The 24,889-nt window shown below is 28.0% G+C and overlaps 1 protein-coding gene across 3 annotated transcripts in view; it reads right to left on the reverse strand.

The window, feature by feature from the left end:
• The window catches only part of Sp1 (transcription factor Sp8), a 548,926-nt gene that overhangs the window by 428,130 nt on the left and 95,907 nt on the right, over positions 1 to 24,889 (reverse strand). The window contains exon 2 of one of the 3 annotated variants that reach the window (XM_075364037.1): positions 22,000 to 22,055. The exons of the other annotated variants lie outside the window; for them this stretch is intronic. The gene's annotated coding sequence lies outside the window, so the exon portion shown is untranslated. The remainder of the gene's footprint in view (positions 1 to 21,999; positions 22,056 to 24,889) is intronic. 3 annotated transcript variants of the gene reach the window in all.

Below are 24,889 nucleotides of genomic sequence, written 5' to 3' on the forward strand. Positions count from 1 at the left end.
TTTTTTTGTTACTGGTTTATGTATCGTCTACTTTTCTCATCGTCAACTTACTACATCTCCTTCCCTTCTTTATATTTTATTCCTTTTTTTTACAATTGCTTCTCCTTTTTCCTTCTTTTTCACTCATTCCTTTTATATTACTGTACTTACATTGCTTTACTTATTTATTTTATATCTATATAAAATTCTTTTACATTTAAAACAACGAAAACACTTCCCCGTATTTGCTTGTTTTATTTACCATAGTTAAAGCAACTTTTTTTTTTATAAAAGTTTCCCTTCGTTTTCATTTTAATATAAAACTTTTTTTTACGGTTCTGGCATCAAAGCTCTGGAGCAAGAATGAAATTATGGTAATCAGTCAAAATATGGTGTACGGATTTTATTGCATTTCTCAACGTTTCATGACACAGGAACCTCAAAAAACAAATAAAGTCGGGGGTAATGTTCGTACATATGTACGAATATACGTGTGTATATAATTACGTATATACGCGTGTTGTCGTGTTTAAAGCTTAATAATAACTTTCGACTGTGTAAAACTATTTTGATGAGACTCATGTAAATGAGGCAATTTGTTGGAAAATTTTGAAATCAAAATCTTTAGGGAGTAGGTTAGATAGTTTTTTGAGGTTAATTTTCTCAAAATTTTAAACATAACCCCACTTTATATTAAGCTCAGTACATGCGTGCATGCTTATCCTATCAATTTTTTTTTAAATTTCCCCCAAAAAATCAAAAAAGCTATCTTTTTATTTAATGCATATTTTTGACCGAATTTTTTGTCTTCCTAGGCATAGTAGTAGAAGAAGTGACCGAAAAACAAAATACTTTGAGAGCAATTTTGAGAGTGAGGGAGCAAAGTTTACAAATATCGATGTTTTGAATTTTTTTAAACTTTTAATAATAATATTACAATAAAACTGCATCATAATTCACCCCACCCCCCACGCGGTAAAATAGAAATCTTACTTAAATTTTTATTTGTTGTACATTTTTCTGTGGATTTTATTTTAGTTTCTTCCATTTAACATAGAAAACATAGATAAATCACAAAATTTTCTTGGAAGGTGATTTTGGTGATAGGGAAGCAGAAAAGAATTAAAAAACATCGATTTTTCTTTTAATTCTTTAAACTCTTTTTGGGTTTATTTAAACATATGATAAAAACCTCATCATAAATTACCCCTATCCCAAAACAGAAGTAGGTAAATTTTTTCACATATAATTATTTTTCTACTATATTAGAATATATAACCAATGCCAGGTTATATATTCAGATATATTACAGATTTTTTGTAAGTTTTTGTTTATTTTTTGAGATTTTTTAAAATTAAACCCAAGGTTTAAAATCATAATAACTATTAATATATCATTATTTATTTATATATGCAGAATGATTCTCGAACAATATAACGTACTTTCAGGACACGTTCTACTCATAAAAATAAAGAAGAAAGTTCATATAAACATACATCCGTAAATGCCTCGTTAGTGATTGCCGGCTTGCAAAATATTTTGCCCTGATTTCTGCGCCTCAAACCAAAATTTCTGATAAAATTAAACCAAAATATAATTCTTTGGATCCAAGTTAAGGATTAAATAAAGTGCTTATATTTGGAATCTGACCTGAAAAATTGGAAAAAATAATTCCCAGAACTGTATTTTTAGAAGTTTTCGAAAAATCTGAGGTAAAAGGCAAAAGATTGGGTCGAAGAACATATTATTTTATGTTTGAGGTAAAATATCGTTTTTAAATGATTAATAAACATATGTAAATTTTAAACGAAACCTTTAGAAAATTTGATTTTGAAGAAAACGGTGTGAATAACGTCAATAAAAACTAAATACAAACGTAAGTATTTTGAAGTGTATTAAAAACACATCGTATCAAAATGTAGCAGATTTTAACTAGGTATTAAACAAAACAAAATTTTCAATATTACAAAACAAAGGAATTAAATATTTTAGAAAAATAAGCCATTAAAATCTAAAATAAATGAGAAATCAAATAAAATAAACATCAACAGAACAATTTCTCAAGTCCTGAAAGTTAGTTACATTCTTTGTGAATGACTCTGTATAATATAAAGATTATATGATAAGATAAGATCATATAAGATTATATAAGATTATTATAAGATTATATTATAAGATCTTATAATATAAGATCACATATGGTGATTGTTTAACAATCATAATAACTATCCAATTTTAAATTATAAGAAAAAAGTTTTTTTTAACTGTTTTTGAGCCTAACCTTATTTTCCAATTTACTTTCACATTGTTAGCCATAAAGAATGATAGAATAATTAGCATCATTAGTATAAGAGAACATAAATTTTTAATTTACCTTTCGTACCGTAGGTGTTTTATATATATCACAACATTGAAAAATATAAACATAATTAGTAAAATATCATAACAAATAATTAAGCAAACAAATTTAACCCATTAAATACTTTTTTTTTTAAATTTAATATTGTTATGAATTAATATAAAAATCTTATTTCGAAACTTATTTGATCGTTTATTTTATTTCATAGTTCAATATCGATTGAATATGTTTTTATTCAATTATTATCCTATATAAGAGATTTAACAAATTTCCTGTTCCTAATTTCAAATCGAATTATACGTTTTTAATAATTAATAAATAGATATGAATCTTGTATTAGAACTATTCTTTTGTTTGTTAAATTTCAATTGAAAAAATAAAGAATCCTTTTTTAATTTTCATTCCATTATAGATTTATAAAACACGGGAGGTGTAGTGGTGTACAGTTATTTAATAAAGTGAGTGTAAATAAGTTAACTTGGTACTTGTTAACCTAGTATAACTATATATTAGTTTCCCCTCCTTCTTACCACTAACAATAAAATAAAAATGTTACGACAAGAAACTCTCTTTACACTCAAAACTGACAGGATAGTTTAACTAATCACGGAAATTATGGTTGACGGCTAAATTATTCGATTAAATAATTTTTGTCGGTCATGCAAGTATAAAAATACTAAATGTTTATGAGTGTGTGTGTGTGTATATATATAAATAAATATATATATATTTATGTATATATAGATGTGTGTTTGTGTGTATAGACCATAAAAGTATGTTATCTTTTATATATTTCATACAAGGAAAATTCAAATGTAATACATTTAAAATAAATCATACAATTTAATTAAATCATATAAACATATCTAATTCTGCAGTAACTGACGATTATAATATCAGCCCTAGCATATACAATAGCGCAGAGTTCCTTAATTATAATAATATACAAAGCGGGATTTCTTCTTTTTTTTATTAAAATTTAATACTATTATTATTTTTATTGAAATATATCTTTCTCTTTTCTTTTACAGGTAAAATGTTTGGAAATTAATCTTAAATTAGGAAACCCTATTTGTATTAGTTGTAGATGACCTATAATTATTTGATAGAAAACCAAACAATTTAACAAGACTTTTTTTAAGTTAATAAATGTTATTATCTGTCAAATTTTTTTATTGATTTTTTTATTAGTATTATTATTCTACCAACATATCGAACGATGACTTTTTTTGAGTGATATTTCGTTAAAATTAATTTAAAATATTTTGACGATATTTAAAGATATTTTTAATTATTTAATTATTAAAAATAAGTAAAGCAAACATCAAAAGCAAACCGAATGATACAAGTGAGAAGTGATTTCATGTAAAGAAATTTGTACTAGTAAATATAGAAATAAAATTTAAAAAGGAATTCTTTAAATTATTTGTCTGGATTACAGCCTTCTTTGGCAGTGAAAAATGGAAAATATGGGAAAAGAAGACAACTTTTCGTTAATTTAATTTGGTTTTAATCTTTTTAGTATTTATATTTATTTTTAATTTGATTTAATATAGCTAACAATAATATCACAGACATAGAAACGTCAACGTTCCAACTTGCAACATCATAACGAACCACGCTTCTAACTTGCCCCGCCACATTTTTTTGACAAATTGAACATAAATGAAGATAACTCAACCAATCTTAAACAAATTTTCACGTGCACAACTACAAATACACTACTGCAGCATAACTAAAAAAAAATGAAAATTAATTAGTAGTTATGGATATTTTCAAACCGCAAAATTTTATATATATATACATATACATATATAAGAAAATCTCAGTTTAAGTGAATGGTATTTTCTACTCCTCATATCTGAAAAACGTAAAGGAAATTCATTTTCACTCACCCACTCCCATCATGCGATCAAAAGTAATACCGTACTTTTCTTCGAAAAGTCTGTAAAAATAGACTTTTCAAAGTGTGATATTACGAAATAATTTTTTTTAAATTTAGGATGATATAAGTTCTTTGTAATAAACGTGCCTTGTTAATACAAGGCAAGTTTAAACTTGGACATCTTAATAGACGTCCAAGTTTAATTAATTTAGTACTAGAAGGAGTTATAAAAACTAAAACTTTTAAGGGAATAGAAAAATACGATAAATACCGTACATGATAATCAAGAATATTGGATATTAGATATTTTTAAATTATTCGTTAATGCAGAATAGAAAAGAAAGGAAAACAGCAACACACCAGTTAAATGACTGACAACGAAGATAATAAACTTATCTGTTATTTTAATAAAAAGTAGGCCTTATTTTTAATGAAATTGTTTATCAATTTAATGAAAATTATTTTTAAGTACTTTTGAGTGTTTACCCATAAATATATTTATTATCATTGGACATAATCGTCAATCATTATTGGACAAATTTAAATGATTTTTTTTTTGTTGTAAATTATAAAACAAGATTACGCACAAAATCCACTTAATAAATTTTTTTGTACGTAAAATCAAAAACTAATAAATAGTTTTTTTCATTTTTAATTTATTAAAATATTTATACCTACTCATATTAAAACAACAGTTATATTAAATTAGTAATAATCAGTTAAGAAAAAAACTAATTAGATGTTAAATTGATTTTAATAACCGCTTAGCAAAACATTTCATTTCCACTTATTTATAAATAAATTGTAAATATCCACAATATATATAAAAAGGTTCATCAATTCGTCCGTTTTATTTAAGATGACATTAAATAAGTTTTATTCTTTATTATTTTCAATACAAATTATGAACAATTGATATTTCCTCATTTAAGGTAAGATGGGATTCTTTACAATACATTTGAGACTTTTTTGCGATGTTTTTGTCACGAATCATTCCGAAAATAACCAACCACATCTCCATATACAGAGTAATTCAAGAAGAAAATGAAATAATATGGAACTGATTCTAGAGTTTGAAATAAGGAAAAAGGTTTATACAAACGTATATCCGAAAATGCTTTGTTATAGAGTTACGGCTAGCAAAAACTTTCGCTCAGGTTTCAGATCCCCGATAAAATAAGGTTATACTAAAACTTATAACTCGTTAAATAAGAGATAAACTTAATGGCTTCTTACATCGTGACCAAAAATATCGAATGAAATAGGTCCCAAAACTATATATCCCACAATTTTTATGAAATCCAATGTAAAACAGAAAAATTAGGGTTTTTTTATTTTTTAAGTACAATAACTTAAACTACAATGGCTTATAAATGCGTAAATTCTATTATTAAAACTTATAGAGAATTTAAATCTCAGAAAATTGCTTCAATTAAGTCTATAAAAAACAAAACTTAACAGAAAAATTTTATGGATTTGTAAAAATTTAAAACAGCTGTAATTAATAGGTCTTTTCATATTAGAACAACGTGTCACGGGGAGAAATTACCTAGAAATTTTAAACAATGAATTTCTTACAATATTAGAAAATTCCTCACTGGCGATACGAATTGAAATTACTATCAACCGATGGAGCACTAACACATTTTACGAATGAAGTAAGACAATTCTTAGACGAAAAATTCACTGGTAAATGGATTCGACGTAGAGGGCCGGTAAATTGACCACCAAGATCTCTTAGACCACTGTTTATTGGGATTGATGAAATGCGAGGTATCCCAGCAAAGATTAGACACATGTGATGAATTGATCGCTCGTATTCCCACTGCTGCTGCCCTCATCAAGGAACGCGAAGATATAATTAGGTCGGCGACGGAAAATGTAAGGAAACAAGTTGAAAAGTGCGTCGATGTCAGTGGTGGAATTTTCGAACATTTATTGTAAATTGTTTGTTATTTATAGTTTAACCGTTAGAACCTAGTGGTTAAACAAATCATCACAAAATCAGCTGATTTTCGAAGTCGAGAGTTGTAAAGTTCGATTCCTTGTAAAGCCAGTTGCTTTTATATGTATTTTGTGTTCTTTTGTAGTTGAGTTTTAATTAACCACTCGTCTCAAGAGTGGTCGACCTAAGGTAGTTCCAGACTACATGTTTTTACCAGTACATTTGCGCTTATATTGCTTTAAATCTGCAGCTATGTCAGGCCTGGCAAGTCGGTAGCAGTAATTTCATTTGGCTACGCACACACGCACGCGGAGAAACGCACACACACGCAAACACACACATAGACCCGATAACAGAAAAACTGCCTTGGAGAAAACCGGTTGGAAAATGATAATAATTATATATATGCCTATCTATAAGATTTGTGGCTCGAAAATCTCAAAAGCTACTTGATCAATTTCACTGAAATTGATGTACGTTGTAGAAGTGCATTTGACGTTGTGCATGTGAAAAATTTATAAAGATTGGTTGAGTCGTTCTTGAGTTACGCTCAATTTAAGGCTGACATTTTCTGGCATGGAAATCTTCAAAACTACTAGGTCAGTTTCATTGAAATTCAGATATGCTGCACTACTGTATTTGAAGTTGTGCATGTGAAATTTTTATGATTGAGTCATTCTTCAGTTACGTTCAATTTAAGGTCGAAAAAATTTGACCGGAACAAGTTAGAAGCGTGGTTCGTTATGATGCTGCAAGTTGGAACGTTGACATTTCTTTATCTGCGCTATCTATTGTTAGCAATATTAAACAAAATTTGAAAGATATTAAAATCAAATTAAATTAACAAAAAGTCGGTCTTCTTGCATAGAACAATTAAAGATTTTTTTCAAGTTTTTTTTTTATGATTCTTTAATTCTAATCAATTGATTCTTATAAATTCCTCATTCTCGTAATATCTAACTATTTCATAAATATTAGTCATAAATTTGGAATAATTAGGAATCGAACCATGGACCAGTTCATTTAAATGTTAATAATCACTTCGTCAGCCAATATTTATTCCTTAGTTATTAAAATAACTGTACACGTTTAACTTTTTTTTTTCAATGTATGGAATTTGTAAGTAATACATACTCGTATGTATACGAGTATATAAAAATATAAAGTTATATATATTATCTCTTGTTAGTCAAACAGATCAATTAGTTATTTTTGTATGTTAAATGACAATATTAACAAATAAGCCTGATAATTTTATAAAACGCTGATTGAAGAAGGGTGCATTGCACACATGTCTATTAAGATTGGTGGGGTGGGGAGTGGATGAATAAGCTATATATTGTAGTAAGCCGGCAAAGCAGAATGTGTTCCGGTCATTCTGTTTAATGGACCATCCAACATCAATAAAGTAACACCCTCCTAACTTATACAATTTTATATATATAACAACACACAAAGTAGCAACTGCAACTGGCAAAGGGACCTAAAAACTTCCCTCACCACCCCTCCCATTCCTCAATTTCTTTCCGTTTGCCTTGACTCGTATTCTTTTTCTATGCCTAAAGGCTAGTCGCATACTACTATTACTACTACTGCTGAATGCTATCATATCGCCTTCGGCCATCAAACGAAAAAAAATCAACTCAAAATTCATCTCCCCTTTTTTATGTCAAAACATTTTGTCTAAACTACCCTGAAACCACCCATATTACCTTCCCTCTTCCTTATCCTTACCCTTATTTTATTTTCACCCCTAATTCAAAATTATTATCATTTTGATTAAGGAAATGAACTCCTGTCTCAATCTATATATAACATACATGTAACAAAAAAACGAAAAGAAATTGTACAAACTACTACTAACAACCTATATCAGGTCATTAGACAGTGAATTTTGGGTTTCTTTAAATTCATTTAAAATTCAACACTTAGTTGTTATTATTTTGTTCAATTTTCTTTCAATCATTATTATTATAATAAAAAATTATTATTATATTTAATTATAATATATCAAAACTATTCTAATCCGGAAGCAATTTCGCTCGTAATATTAGTTTTTAATTTCTATGTTATTAATATTATTCTTTTTTTAATAAGAAAAAAATAAGTCAAGATATTTTTAACTATAATACTTTTTTTTAATTAAAAATTTTATGAAAATATTGATAATCTTTCTTAATTATATTTAATCATTTTGCTTTTTGTTCTAATTTTATTATCAGAAAATAGAATCTTGGTTTATATGTAAATGTTAATTTGTATGTTAGATACCGTAGGGATATACAAAATGGAAGTTTTTACTTTATTACTTAAAAAAGAAGATAATAATAGTATAAAAAGTTAAAAAAAAAATAACTTAAACTTTAAACTTAAAATTTTAGAAATCGAAACCAAATTAAGTTATAATTATCATTAATTTGGCGCCGACTTTAAAAATTTGAAATTTAAAAAAGAATTCAAAAAATGTTTTAATTCTGTTTTTTATAACTTTTAGATTAAATTTTTTTTATTTTTGTATTTTTTTATTTAATATATGAATAACCCTACAAAAAATTCACTGTTCGTTTGAAAATAGCCATTCATAACGGACTTAAAAGAAAGGAAATTGCGTTTTGATAAAAATAAGAAAATAAATACAGAGAAATAAAAAAGATAATATTACCTAGTTTGAATTAAGGCTTCGTGGAACGCATGTAGATATATTATTTTTATTTTTACTCATTTTCTCTTTATTTTTTTTAATTTTCATACCAAAATAATTGAATACCCAAATATCATCACACTAAGTATCCTTACGCTAAAACAGTCTAATATTAAGATAATACTGGACTATCTTTTATATATATAATATCACCCTATATGTACGATGATATTTACTGAACAGAACCAGTTTAACGAACTAGGGTAACGGATTTATTCCAGTTAAGCAGAAAGAAAGAGAAAATAAATTATAAAATGAAGAATCTAGAAGGAATTAAAAGGGATCCTTTTCTCAGACTAACAGCTCTGTTTAACAATCTGCTCTTTGTAATACAGAAAATAGTACCTCCAAACACTGTTGTTCAACCAGAAGGGTTACCGGACCGGAATAGGAATTTATAGAAAATCGTAAGGGCGCGAACGATGAAAATTATTACGGTTCAACAATTAAAGGATGAGGCGGGTACTGGTTCTGCAGGCCAGAAAGTGTAAATACGACCAGGGACCAACAGAGAGAGTTAGTAGTCCTGCAAGGCCGTGTTCGCAGTCGTGATAACAGGCGATATCAGTAAGCGTGTGGAAACAACGAGTGAAGAGTACTTCACGAGTATTCAAGTGCGGTCAGTGGTTGAATGCAGGAAGTTGTTCGGTGAGTTACTGGTAAACAGTAGCGAAAGTGATAGTATACCGTTCAATCATAAAGTGTAGGGTAATTTTATTTTAAACAGTAAAAGTAATAATACATGCAGAAAATGGACTGTATGAACTTTAGACTCTTCTAGTATTATCTTATTAATACAATATTAGTTTCTAGCGATCATTATAACGTTTTTAGTAAATTGGACTGTACTTTAATATTTAACTGCCATTAAATAAATCTTGTGTTTTTATTTGCATTCTTATTTTGTATATTAAATCTATTTACTGTCATTATTATTATTATTATTATTATTATTTATTTTCTATGTTTTTTAAAGTAATAAATTTTATTTACAAGAAATTTTTACATTTATTAGTCTCACAATATCCTTGTCGCACCGCAAACAGACGACTATATATATATATATATATATATATATATATATATATATATATATATATATACTCGCCTGTTTTGATATTAAACTGATTTTAAAGTATGAAAACGGCTTCGTATTTCAAATCTGAAGGATACCGGAAGGTAGAAACAAGTGTATAGTTACAAAATTTTTGTCTGCCATCTTGAATCCGTCATATTGAATCAACTTTTTTTTAAATAGGAAGATGGACATATGATACGTAATTTTAATGTAAAATTTTACGAGAAAAACTACGGTGAAAACTATTCTCGATAAATGCCTTCGTTTTCAAGTTGTAAACAATTAAATTTACAAAAAACGGAAAATCGCGGTTGTAATAAACCGAAGTAAAACCCCCCGTAGTAACATTTTTTTTATTTCGTATTACCATCAGAATTACACCCAATAACAAACTTTAAACAGTTAATGTTGGAATTAATGACTCAAATACTAATAATATATACACTAACTAATAACTTGGAAGTACTACAAATTAAATTGATCGGTCAGCTGATGTTTACTTTAGTTATCAGAATATTTAATTTAAAAATTTAGTTAAATGTTTTCGGTCCAAATTAGTTAGTGCAGTAAATTTTGAAAAAATTTAAGCAATTTAAAAGATGTATTACAAATTTAGATTTGCAACTCAGCTGTTACTTTACAACAATGCAAGTTATTAACTTCTCATTTTGGCTTCTTACTTCAACATACAAATACAGTATTTTATTGTCTCTAAATTAATTACGTACTATTGCAGAATAAAGTAGTAGTGGTTCAAATTGTTCTGTAGAAAAATATATTATTATTATTCCTTTTATCTTCATTTATGCATTTAGTTTTATTAAATAATAATGCATTCTTTCAGCTTCACTAAAAGGATGTAATATTATTTGATATTAATGCATATTTATATTTATTAATAATTTAACAATTTATATTTAATAATAATAACTATGAAGTCTATTATTATTAGTGTTTGGGCTATTAATTCCAAAGATTAACTATTTTAAATTTGTTTTGGATGTAACTCTGAAGGTAATATGAAATAAAAAAGTTCCTACGGGGCGTTTACCACGTTTTATTACTATCGCGATTTTCCCCTTTTTTTCAATTTTGACTGTTTATAACTCGAAAACAAAGACATTTATTCAGGGAAACGGTTTTCGCCAACGTTATTTTCATAAAAGTTTACATTAATATCATGTTTCACATGTCCACTTTCCTTTTTAATGAAAGAGATTGATTCAATGTGGCGCATCCAAAATGGTGGACAAAAATTTCAAACACATCATAAAGTAGTAATTCTGTAACAGTATAAATCCGCACTTGTTTCTACCTTCTAGTATCTCTCAGTTTTGAAATATAAAGCCGTTTCCGTAATTTTTTATTAGTCTGGATATATCATCAATTTAATTAATGTAATCTCATTAGGCAATGTTAATTATTGATTACAAAAAATGTTTCAACTCTTTAATTATCGTAAAAACATACAGCGGGACCATCACAACCGCTTCCTTTACAAAATAAAAAATTAATCATCAAAATTAATCAAACTGGTTAAAAGATAAGACTAACAAATATTGAAAAATATGTACATACGGGTCGTATTAAGAACCTACTTCTTTTTTTGAAGTAAGTTAACACATTTTTCATAATATATCTTCATATTTGTTTTATAACAAACAGAAGCAAATTAATATACTTTACTGCCTTACGTCCGTTTTTACATATATGATATTTTTAAGAACAACTTGATCGATGAATAAGTATATTATTGTGGAAGTCTTCAGGTATCTAATGTAATAGTTTCATTAGGCAGGTGTGTCTCTTGTACATGTAATGAATATACCTGTATAGTTTGTTACGTCCATGAACCCTCATGTCATGATGTGTCATTAATTAGAATTTAACAACAAAATCATGGTCGGATATAGCATCAAAGAACATGTGGCGAATACTATAACTTATTCTACCCGGCTAAGAAATACGAACTTTCCTTTTAGGATAGTTAGTGCTTAAAGCATTTTATCTTTGACATTCTAACACATTTCAGAATAAAACCTGAATCAATTTTTTTTTCTTTATTAAATCGTTATATTAGTCTAAAATAATTTGAATTTTGTCTTTTACTGGTAAAAAATGATTTCTTGATATTTATTCGTAATTCTTCAAATTCTATTTGTGTACTCAAAAATTAATTATTTGTAAAAAAGGAAAAGAAACACTAAATTTATAATAACTTATGCAAAACAATTTTTTTTAAATAAAAACAAATTCATAAACTGTTTTTATGAAATTAGACCAAATTATGAAATTTAGACTTAATCGATTTGCGAACCGTCTTCTTGCAGTCAGCCCTGTTTTATGAGGGTCAAATACTATTACAGCAGTACATTAAAAGCTATTATAGATTATAAATATAATAATAACAACATTTCAACTGCCGGTATTGTTTAGCTAAAAGAAGATAACACCTGAATTTAAGCTCATATTACAAGTATACACAAAACATATCCTGTTTTTTTTTTGTTTTTTTTTTATTAAGATATAATTTAAATAACAGGCTTTTATCGATTAAATAATCTACACCAAAACGCATTAAACACGATCATTTTGTTTATGAAAATACAACCTTAAATTTTTTTATGTTTACTTATAACATGACTTTTTATCTTTAAGTTTTCAAATATTTTATCGTTTCGTCTATTCCGTAAAGATAATCCTTTATTTCAAGTTTTGTATCCATCCTAAGTAAGTTATAGTATTAAAACGATTTTTTACATTTACAATTATTTTAATAATATTAATTTAATAAAAGCTGAATTAGAAAAGAAAGAAGTTGGGAGAAGGGGAAGGAGTAAAGACACAAAGAGAAAGAATAGATATGGAGAGATTTGCTGATGATACAGCAATAGTGGCAGAGAACGAGCAGGATCGTTCTCTGAATGGTATGTCAAACAAACGGACTTCGTGCTCAGTCGAAGTATAATATGTGCATCAGTAAAATTAATATTAAGATACTTACGGCAAATCGGAATCAAACGAAAGCGTAATGCATACTTGATTGATTAGATAAGTGAACTGCTTTATATATTTGAGCGTTAAAATAAAGTCAGGTGGTTGATCAAAAAAGGAAATAGTGAGTTGTACCAACCAGGCTAAGATTGGATTTAACAAAAACGTAATCTATTCAAATAAACATATTGAAGACTTCAAGAAGAGGCTTTTAAAAACCTTTGTGTGGAGTGTTTTTGTACGAAAATGAGACGTGGGCTCTGAGTGAAGAAAGGAATATTAGCTTTTAAGAAGTAGTGCTACCGCAGAATGAAGAAAATTCGGTGGATAGAAAATGTAACTAATAAAGAGGTATTAAAGACGGTTGGCATTGATAACCTTCTTGATTTAATTAAAACAAAGAAGAGCCAACGGGGTTGGCCATTTGTTAAGATATGACGAATAGACTAAAACGATATTTGAAGTTGTAGTGGAAGGAATGAGTGCTAGAGGAAAACCGAGGCTCAAGTATATCGATCAAATTATGAAAGACATGGGATGTGGTACTTACAGGGAGTTAAATAGATTTTCTGAAAATCGGGGTGACTGGAGATCAAGGGAAAACCAACTCTAACACTGTTAAAAAAAAAAGAAATTTCAAAAATTAAGCCATTTATAAATTTAGACTGGTAGTTTAACATAGGTTGTAATTCATCCGGATTAAATGGTGATATTACAATCTGTAGGTGTCGTTCACATAACATTTTCTGCAACAAAATGCATCCGTTTTACTTTCCTGGCATCATAGCTGTAGAGCTACGCTGCAAGAAGGAAATTACGATAATCAGACAAAAATTGAGTTATGGATTTTTTACCTTTCTCGATGTTTCATGATCCAGGAACCCAAAAAAAAAACAAAGTGGATGTAATTTTTAAACTTACGTACGTATGTACGTGTGTTGGCGTGTTTGAAACTTAATAACTTCTGACTGAATTAACCGATTTTTATGAAATTTGGCACAGAGACTCGTTTGTTTCGGGAAATTTGTTGGTAAAGGTGGTAGGTGGTAGTAGTTGGAAGAGGCCATACGAAGGCGATAGTAGGTTTTGTAAATACACTGATGGAAATGTCTACCGCGCATTTGCATCGGTGGCATCCTGACAGAGGCCAAACTGATGACTGTGTTGTGTTATAAAGTTTACAGGATCTAAAAGAGAACCTCCAATAAAACCCATCATGGCTTGGAACAAAGGAGGTGGTGGGTGACCGGGATCGTTATTGGCTCTATTCACAGGGGTCAGCTTGGTAAACGTTCGGGGTCAATATCTCCAGGGAGTGTGGTAAATACTTTCTTTGGGGTCAATCTTCTCAAAATTTTGCAAACGTAACCTCACATTATATTAAGCTCAGTACATGCGTGCATGTTTATCTTACCATTTCTTTTGAAATTTTGTCTCAAAATTTTACCTAAAAAAAAATCAGAAAAGCTATCGTTTTATTCATTGCATATTTTTTAACCGAATATTTTTTGTCTTCCTAAGCGCAGTAGTAGTGCAAGTGGTCAAAAAAAATATTTTGAGGATAATATTGGGGGCGGAGAGCCGATCAAATCTTAAAAATTAGATTGTTTGAATTTTTTAAAACTTTTTTTAGTTTATTTAAACTTTTAATGATAACATTACAGTAGAATTACTTCATAATTCACCAATATCAGGAACGTATAATAACTTAGATGTCAGCTTTTTTAATAATTTTTTTTAATATAAAGTATAGAATAAGAAAAAAAAATTATAATTTAGAAAATATCTATCATCGGAATCGTGTAGGATGAAAAATGACTTAATTCAATGTATTAACATTAATTTCATAAAGTTAACGATAATAAAATAATTATAAATTTACTAGCATCCCCATCGCGGCTTCGGCCTCGCTTTATAGTTACTTGCGTTTCCTGTAGCTGTTAATTTTTTATTTTATGTTTTTTAGTTAACTGGAGGCAGGTGCACCTGTCGCGTTGCACATACAGTAACAGTGGTCGTGACTGTGTTGGTTGAGCCGACGCGCCGTACATCGTCGCACCCCTTAAAAAATAAAAATTCAAAGAAACCCGGAAATGGTGTTTAGATATTTATTTGAAAGCCCAATCAAGTGAATATCTCGTTTATTATAGTCGGACATGAGGAAAATTTGCAATCATTCTTCAGAATATTTTACTTACCTTTAGCCCTTTCAAGGTCGAATTTAAAAAATTTACATTTTGGTTTTTAGATATTCATATAAATATTAAACAAAACAAACGTCAAGTTGATATACTTATTCATTTGTTATTGAGAAATTAAAAAACATAGACGGGTTTCAAAAAAAATTCAAAAATCCAATTCAACCCTTTAAATTCAAAATTTTCGTTAATTTCACTTTTCAAAACTTTTTTTTGGTTTATTTAAACTTTTATTACATGATTTTGGAGGTAGGGAGCAGAAAAAATATACCGATTTTTTTTTTTAATTTTTATAACTATTTTCGGTTTATTTAAACATAAAATAATTTTACTATAAACCTTCATCATAAATTAACCCAGCCCCAAAAAAGAAATCTTAGGTAACTTTTTTCAAGAATAATTTTTTTCACTATATAAGAATAAATAACTAATGCCAATAAAGTATTACAATTTTTTTGTCAGCTTTTTTTTATATCTCGCCACTTATTGTAATTAAAATTACTTAATTAATTTATTCAGTTGCCGTAGTTCTTACTGTAATTATTTTTACCAAGTAATGTTATCAATGAATTTTACATCTTTATTCTTCTATTTTTGAATATTTATCTGCTATTACGATTTCATTTCAATTCCTGTTATTTGTTTTTAGAAAGAAATATAATAGTAAAATAATTTCAATATGTTTAAACCAAGAAAGATTTATCCCGCGACCTTTAAAATAATGATAATAATTACGGTAAAGTACATTGCAGAATGTAATGTAAACATATACATATATATTTATAAGTAACGTGTCTAAGTCGGATAAATTTCATATTTTCTTTTCATTTTACATATATCAAAATATAAACATATGATCACTTCCCTTATATCATTCCAATTGAGTTTTTATTTTTAAAGAGAGATTTTTTTATTTTATATATATATATTTTCTTTTACTTCTTCAAAAGGATTATTTCACTTCTATTACTGTAAGTATGGTCGTGCGGTACAATCTGACAGGTCTTGTTCAAATTGGCCTATTTTGGGTAATTATGTTGCAGTTCTTTTTTTTTTTGAAAGCAATTATTGTGTCCTTTGGGTTTCGAAGTGAAATGGAGAATGAAGAAAAAAAGAAGAGAATGACGAATAAGTATAAAAAAAGATAAAAAAAGATCATTGCCTGTTCTCCGCGTATATTAGTTAGTCTCTTGTTCTTCTTCCTTCTTGTATATGCTTATATGTATGGTGGTTGCCTGACGAGATACATCTTTCAATCTTTTTTACCTCATACTCTATCATCCTTTATCTGCATTCCTGCGCATCTTACTTACAACTAACACATACACACATACTTGAAAGCACGAAGATATATAGTTACTTGAACGTATGTTACATTGAACACACGCACATTATTTTAGTTTCGTGTCTTCTTGTTTGAAACAAGTAGAAACGTAAAAAAGTATATACGTATAACGTAGTCATAAAAAATACGCGATGAAAGGACAATTATTCCACTAAAAACAAATTCCGAGATTTGCATAAAATTAAATTAAATCCTCTAGTAAGATAAGTTAAAAATTATTTTTATTGTGTTTATTATTATTTTTTTATAATTAATTTACTTACTTATAATCTGTCCTTGCGATTATGATTATAAAAAATATTCATACGTCTTATTTTTAAAAAAAAATTTGTTAATGAAAACACCACGAAAAAGATTCCCATGTTACCGTCGAAATTGATTAAATTACATAAATAAATGTTTCCAAAGAAAAAAAAATGTATAAAAAGCAGTATAAAGAAAACTTTAGGTGGTAGAATTTTCTAGCCTGGAAATAGTAATTGGCCAGTTAGCGTAATGGTTTTTAGATCAGTTTGTCTCGTGTTCAATTCCCAACGAGGTCTAAAATTTTATCACTTTAACTAATTCATCTTTTTGTTAAAAGTACATGTAGCAACATTTCATCAAGATCGTAATAATATCAGTTTTAAAAACTAAAAATTAAATTTTAAAGTTTTTTCATACTGGTATATACTCGAAGGTATTCGTTGGACATTATAAAAAATATTTTAAGGACTTTTCGAAGAAAAGTACGGTATTACTTTAATTCGCATGTTGGGAGCGGGGGATGAAAATGAATTTCCTTTACTTAAATTTGAGTTTCCTTATATATATATATATATATATATATATTTTTTTTTTTTTTTTTTTTTTTTTTTTTTTATTTATATATATATATATATTCGCCAGGATGGAGTCTGGCGAATTGCCATAATTGAAGCAATCTACAAACAAGTCGACCCGATTCTCAGTACAATGAAAAAACGAAGGATTTCACATTTTTTCCACGTATTACGAATGCCTCAGAACCAAATTCTAAATCAACTGGTAACAAGGAATATTAACAAAAACACTTGTGAAAAATATGTTGGAGAAATCCAGAGATCTACAAGAAATTGGCTTGAGGGTTGAGGACCTGTGATAAAATGAAAATTAGCTAAGCACTTCAAAACAATAGATTGAACGTTATAAAATTAGAAAGGCATAACAAAGTGGAGGTCACAGATGATGTCACAAAGATCCGATAGAATGAAGAAATACTGGGAAAATTGAAAGGCCAGAATAATACAGAAATTCAAGAGGAGCTGAAACATGAATGACTAAAGTGGTCCAACGTGGCCTCAAAAAAAAAAAATATATATATATATAAAGGTCTATGTAGTGGAAAGAAGAATAGTAAGAACGTGTATAAACAAAAAAACATCAAAAAGAAAGACAATAGTGGATAATGCCAAATGAAGTAGTCTACAGACCACTTCATTTGGTCCTACCACGGATCTAGAACATATCACGAATACTATACGCTAGAAGAGGATCTCTTTCTTTGAGAATCTAATAAGAACACCGGAAACCAGACTAACAAGAAGTATTATAAAGATACTCTGGAATCGGAAGCAAAGTGTGGGATGGATTAAACAAATAAGAGAGGATATGGAGGAACTGGCAATAATTCTTGAATATCTACAAAACAAGATGAAAACAAGAAACTAAAGGATAAGAAAAAAGGTTTTACACCAAAAACAGTCTGACGACATACAATGAAAAGGGTATTTACAAAGGTAGAAAGAAAAGAAACATCAGATCGAATGAAAAAGTACTGGGAAATTCGAAAAAAACATATCAGTGCGCTCTTCAAAAAAATGACCGAACTTAGATTGACTAAAGTGGTCTAATAAGGCCGAGCAAACAGGAAAAAAAGACCTATGTATAAAGTTTTGTGACTAGAAAATCTCCAAAACTATTTGAACAAATTTCATTGAAATTGAGATATGCTGTAATAATGTATTTGAAGTTGTGGATGCGAAAATTTGATGAAGATTGGTTGAGTCGTTCTTGAGTTACGCTCAATTTAAAGCTGAAAAACTTTGAGTGGGCTAAATTAGAAGCGTAGTTCGTTATGATGCTGCAAGTTAGATCGTTGAAGTTTCTTTATCTGTAGTATCTATTGTTAGCAATATTGTTCAGCGTATTCAATTAGTTACCTACTTTTAGGTTCATAATGACTGGGTATGTATTTTTTATCTAACAGTTATGTTGACTGTATAGTGGTGTATTCTTCATACGCGCTTACGCAACGAGTTTCAGTGGTGAAGGAGTTGAAACTTGATGCTTGTATGTTGAGTCTACTGGTTAATCGAATGTATATATATGTAGTGAGTTGTACTCTGAAAATCAGTGCGTTTTAGACTGGGAATTAGTTAGGGCGTCGGAATTATTAACATATTACTCATTTTCTTGTTACAGTATATTAAAATAACTTTTTTATTATTATTTATATTTATGAATAGTTTTGTTTTAATTTACTTCTTGATTGTTTACTTATTTCTACTTCTTAATTGGTTTTTTTTTTTTTTTTGTAAAATTTGAGATTAGAATTAGTTGATACTTTTTTAAAAGGAAACAAAATAAAATAACGAAAAGTCAGTCTTCTTGCGCAAAATTGCTCAAGATTATTTATTAGTTATGAAAATCCAAATTTTTCAATGTTGTAGAATCAGTATTAAAAACATTTCTGCTTTCCTGACCACAGCTCTCTTTCTGTTGCTATAGCATTAAAATTATAAAGTAAACTGATGGACGAAATAATATTTGGCTACCATATATATATATATATATATATATATATAGGTAGCCAAATATATATATCCTAGCTTTGACCTTATTTTCAACTATTCTACGGTAAAGAAGGCATCAGAGTATCATAAATTTGAATAACATTACATACATTTGGTAAACTTACTGAAGTAAATAAGTTGGCAAAACAAACTTTTAAAGTCTAATAAATAAACTTCTACCCCTCCCCCGACAAAAAAAAAATCGGACTGAATGGAGCTTAAAATATCAGTTCTTTTAAATTTAAATTTTAAGATTGGAAATCCAATTCAAAGTAGTATTAATTTAGATTACATAAGAACTTTTTAAAATGGGGTTCCATAGGGCCCGACTTCTAAATTAAAAACCTTTTTTTTTTTAAATTTTGTCATTACTCACAGTTAATCGTTTTTGTCAAGTTGCAGCTATTATTAAATTTTTTTTTAACTGTCTAGGAAAGGACTGAAATAAGATTCAAATTCATTTACTTTAGTTCTTTGTACGAAATAAAGGAAATACTGTGATCGCAAAAATTTCAGTTTTCAAATTTCAACGGAAATATCCATTTTTACCATCCCTGAATCCATTTTGACTAGTTCCGGCGTGACATCTGTACGTACGTATGTATATCGCATAACTCAAAAATGATTAGCCGTAGGATGTTGAAATTTTGGATTTAGGATTCTTGTACCATCTAGTTGTGCACTCCCATTTTTATTGCAATCGATTGGACCAAAAGTATTCGAAAAAGCTCAAAATCAAAACAAATTGGTTTTTGGACTTTTTCTTAACTGGAGCAATAAGCTCTCATTGAGAGCTTTTCAATGATTTATCGTAAGTGGTGCTTATTTTCATTGGTTCCAGAGTTATAGCCAAATAGAATTTTAATTAATGAAATATTTGAATCTTAAAAGGGGAAGGCACATCGGTTCGAATCAGACTTCTCCTTTTTTTTAGCTTCTTTTTTTAATTTAAATATATTGATTTATTAAAGATCATTAACCTCAGATTGTAAAAAAAAAATTTACAATAAATAATAATTCAATAATAGCAATAAAAAAAGAAATATGAAAAAATATTAGAAGTTATTAATGAAATAAAATTTTATGTACATTTCAGTTTAAAAAAATGTGTATATGTAATTTAATAGGCGTACTAGAAAGTCATGTGGTGTTCATATCAGATTTCTTTTGGCAATTATATTCTAAACACCGTATAACTTTGACGATAAAAACGTTATTTGGTCAAAGAAGTCAACTGGGACCCAAACATTTTTATTATGAGTTTTGATCCTCTTCTCAATTATACTTTTAATACTACTCGCAATTGTAACTTTTAAGATAGGAACTCATTTGATTAAGAGGATCAAATTGGACCCAAAACATTTTACTGAATTTTTTTATCTCTTTGGATCAAATATGCTTTTTGTACCCGGTCAGCAGAACTAATAAATCACTATTATTAATAACAATAATAACAAAACATTAATAATTTTTATTTAATAATAATAATCACAATTTTTATTTCCACTTACTTTGTTTTATTTTACTTAATAAAAATTATTAACTTCATGGCACTTAATTTTGTTATATTTTTGTATTTGTAAAAGCCGAAGTATAATAATATTTACAATTTTTATTTAAAATAAATACATTTTACTTAGTAACTTAATTTTATTGTATTATTTAAATTTTTAAGTTTTGAAAAATTTCGCCCGGATTTCAGTTCCTGCGTTAAATAAAATTATACTGAAATTTTTAAGGCGTTATATAAGGGAAAAACTTGATGGTTTCTTATGTTTTTTGACCTGAAAAATCATGTCTCAGAACTGAATCTTCCGTACTTTTCATGATATCCAACGTAAAACAGAAAAACTCAGTGATGAAAAACACGTTTTATATAAATACAATAATTTAGTTATATGACTAACAAATGAGTAGATTTTATTATGAAAACTTGTAGAGAGTTTAATTCTGAGAAAAGTGGTGTAATAAAGTCTATGAAAAACAAAAAAACTTTTATTATTAAAAGCAAAACAGGACAAAACTTAACAGAAAAATATTATGAATTTAAAAAAAATTAAAAACAGCTTTTTAATACGATAAATGAATATTTTTATTTTTTATTCTTTCTTTTTATGTCTATGTTAAAAAAAATAATTAACTTTCGATAATGATCGTTTGTTTAATTGTTATCAATTCTATAGTGTATCTTTAACTGGGGTTTTTTTTTTTTTAATTTTCCGGTCCGATTGTATTCCAGTGTTGCTGTGTAATTAATTATTAGGCAGGTAAAATTAACCCATTATTTGAATATTCATCGTAAAAAAAAAACACTTTATCGAATGTTTATGGTTACACGCATGTTACTGTTACGATTCTTATTCAACTATTTATTTCTAATTATCAGGAAAAGTGTTTGGACTTTTTTCTTTATGGTAAACAAAAATCACTTAATTTTTAAACCAGTAACATCGTTAGATAATCCTATAGGTTGATTTCATAATTTCATCCCCACCACTTACTAAAGACTATTAAAATAAGGTATATAGAAGATAAATATTTTTTTTGTTTTATTAATAAAAAAAATTAAAAATGGCTAATAGTTAATATAATAAATATTTAGAATTTTATTTTTTATTACTTTTTTATATCATAGCAATCGTTTATAAATAAATAATTATTAATTTTTATTTTATTAATTATTTCTATTAATCTTTACTTACTACCAGATTTCAGTCGATGACTGCACAAGTAGAAAACAATTGATGCTCGACCTTACCTGTAAATAAAAAATATTTATGAATTGAAATTCAGTTTAAAATATTGAATAAAATAATGTAGCATTATTTTTTAACTTTTTTATTTTTATTACTGTATAAAAATATAAATTTTTCTAATTGAAAATATAAATGGATTTTTTATAAGAAAAAATGAGGTATTTCAGTCAGTTTTTTAAATTTCATTTTTACTTTCCCGACGAATATACCTAAAATAGCTATGTTAAAGGAAAAGTATGGTGAACATGTCAAAAATGGGATATCGAGATTTTTTGAAAATCTTTACGTCTTAGGGGCCAACTAGTTCATCTAGTACAAAAAATATAAAGTAATATTATATTCTAGTACGTACATGTATCGTTCTGCTTTCGGCCTTATATCTCACAATTGACCGAACCGATTTCCTCAAATTTGGCTCAAATATTTCTATATATGCATATTATTTTTTTTTTTAATTTGTTGAGGGGATGGGGGATATCGCGAGAAAACCAATTTCGATTTTCTTCAGAGGCATTTTAGAGAATACTTTATTAAATCAATTATATTACTTACAATGCAGATACAAATAATCCAAAAAGTGTTTTAAACAAATTTAGCCCCACCTTTTAAAATTGAAATATATTTCTTTTGTTCTTTTCCTCTATCTACTTCGGTTTAAATATTTTTAAAAGATTTTTTTAATTATAGATTTTCAACCTAAAATGCTGAAAAGTTTTTAGAAAATTTTATTTTAGCCTTATCAAAGGGGGTGTTAAATTTAGAGAAAACTTTACTCAAGCAAATTTGTTAAATTTAACTTATATACGAATATTTTTAGAAATGTTTTCTTAAAATTTATTCCCTACCTCAGTGGTTCCCAAACTTTCCGAAGTCGCGGCGCCCTTTTTCAATTAAAATTTTTCCATGGCGCCCTACACTAAGTAAAAGTGTGACTACTCGTTAAATAAAAGATAAAAATAAATAAAACTGGTGTATCTTCATTATTTTTTTACGTTATTAACATTAGATTAATAATTGTAGATGTTTTGCTTCAATTAATTATGAGCTTTTATAATATTTCGCGGCGTCCCTGTGAAGAGGCCGCGGCTCCTATAGGCGCCGAAGCCCACAGTCTGGAAATCACTGTCCTACCTCTAAAAAATATATTTTTTGCTTTTTCTGTTTTTTGCTTCTACCTCATTTAATTTTTGTTATTAATAGCCAGGAAAGTCATTCTACTATCTTGTATCACAATAATTAATAAGCCCAGTAGCTATTTAGCAATCGTTTACAGAAAGATTTATATATTATCATTAATTAAATCCCAACAATCAAAATAAAGTGGTAATATGGATGTTGAAAACCAAATCAAAAATTATCCAGCTTGGATTGCATTGAATTCCTTTGTCCTTCAGAAACCTAGGTTAACTATTTATTGGTGACATTATTAAGTACTGTATTCTCTCAATTCATATACCAGTATGTATATGGTTGAATCAATTGAATCATAGAATTTGTGATAAATCACCTGATTGTAGAATATAGTTTTACATTCCTGTCATCATAGCTCTAGATTTATGCCGCAAGAAGCAAAGTATAGAAGTCAGTCAAAAAATGAGGTATAGGATTTTTTGCATTTCTTGACTTTTCATGACCCAGCAACCCAAAAAACAAAAAAAAGTAGACGGGAAATATTTTTACTTACGTGTATTGGCGTGTTTGAAGCTTAATAACTTTTGATTGGATAAACTGATTTTGATGTTATTTGGCTCAGAGAATCGTGGGTATGGGACAATGTGTTGGTAATAGTTGGGAGTCAATATTGGCAGGGGGTATAGGTTGTTTCTTTGGGGTCAACTTTTTCAAAATTTTCCTAGTATAACCTCACTTTATATTAAAATCAGTACATGCTTGTTTTACCACCTTTTTTTAGATCTTGTCTCAAAATTTCCCCTTCTACAAAAATTTAAAAAAGCTATCTTTTTATTCATTGCATATTTTTTAACCGAATTTTTTTTATGTCGTCCTAAGCATAGTAGTAGTGCAAGGTCAAATAAAATATTTTGAGGACAATACAGGGGGTGGAGAGCCGTTCAAACTTTAAAAATATCGATTTTTTTGAATTTAAAAAAAATTTTTTTTAGTTTATTTAGTCTTTAAATGACAATATCGCAATAGAATTTCATCATAATTCAAGAACGTATAATAACTTATTTGTCAACTTTTTTAATGATGTTTTAAATATAAAATAAAGTACAGAATAAGATAAAAAAATTATAATTAAGAAAATATTTACGATCGGAATCGAGTCGGATCGTTTTTTTCATATGAAAAATGACCTAATTCAATGTATTAAACATTAATTTCGTAGAATTACGACAATAAAATAATTATAAACATACTAGCATTCCCATCGTGGCTTCGCCCGCGCTTTATAGTTAGTTGCGTTTCCTGTCGCGGACAATCTTTTTTATTTTACTTTTTTTAGTCAAGTAACCGGAGGCAGGTACAGCCTGTCGCGTCTCACACACAATAACAGTAGCAGTATCTGTGTTGGTTGAGCCGCCGCACCGTATACCTACGCAATCCTTAAAAAGCCGAAATTCAAAAAAACCCGAAAATAGTTTTTAGATATTTATCTGAAGAGTATTTGTAACCCCAAATCGAGTGAATATCTCGTTTAGTACACTCGGAAACGGGGAAAATTTGCAATCATTGTTCCAAATTTTTTACCTTTCAAAGTCTCTTTTACTTCTTTTCCCCTTTTAAAGTCGAATTTCGAAAAACTTAGTAATTAGTTTTTATATAATTACATGAAAATAACACACCAGGTTGATATCTTCATTTGTTACCGAGG

Source organism: Lycorma delicatula, chromosome 4, assembly GCF_047948215.1.
Source record: "Lycorma delicatula isolate Av1 chromosome 4, ASM4794821v1, whole genome shotgun sequence".
NCBI classification, from domain to species: Eukaryota; Metazoa; Arthropoda; class Insecta; order Hemiptera; family Fulgoridae; genus Lycorma; species Lycorma delicatula.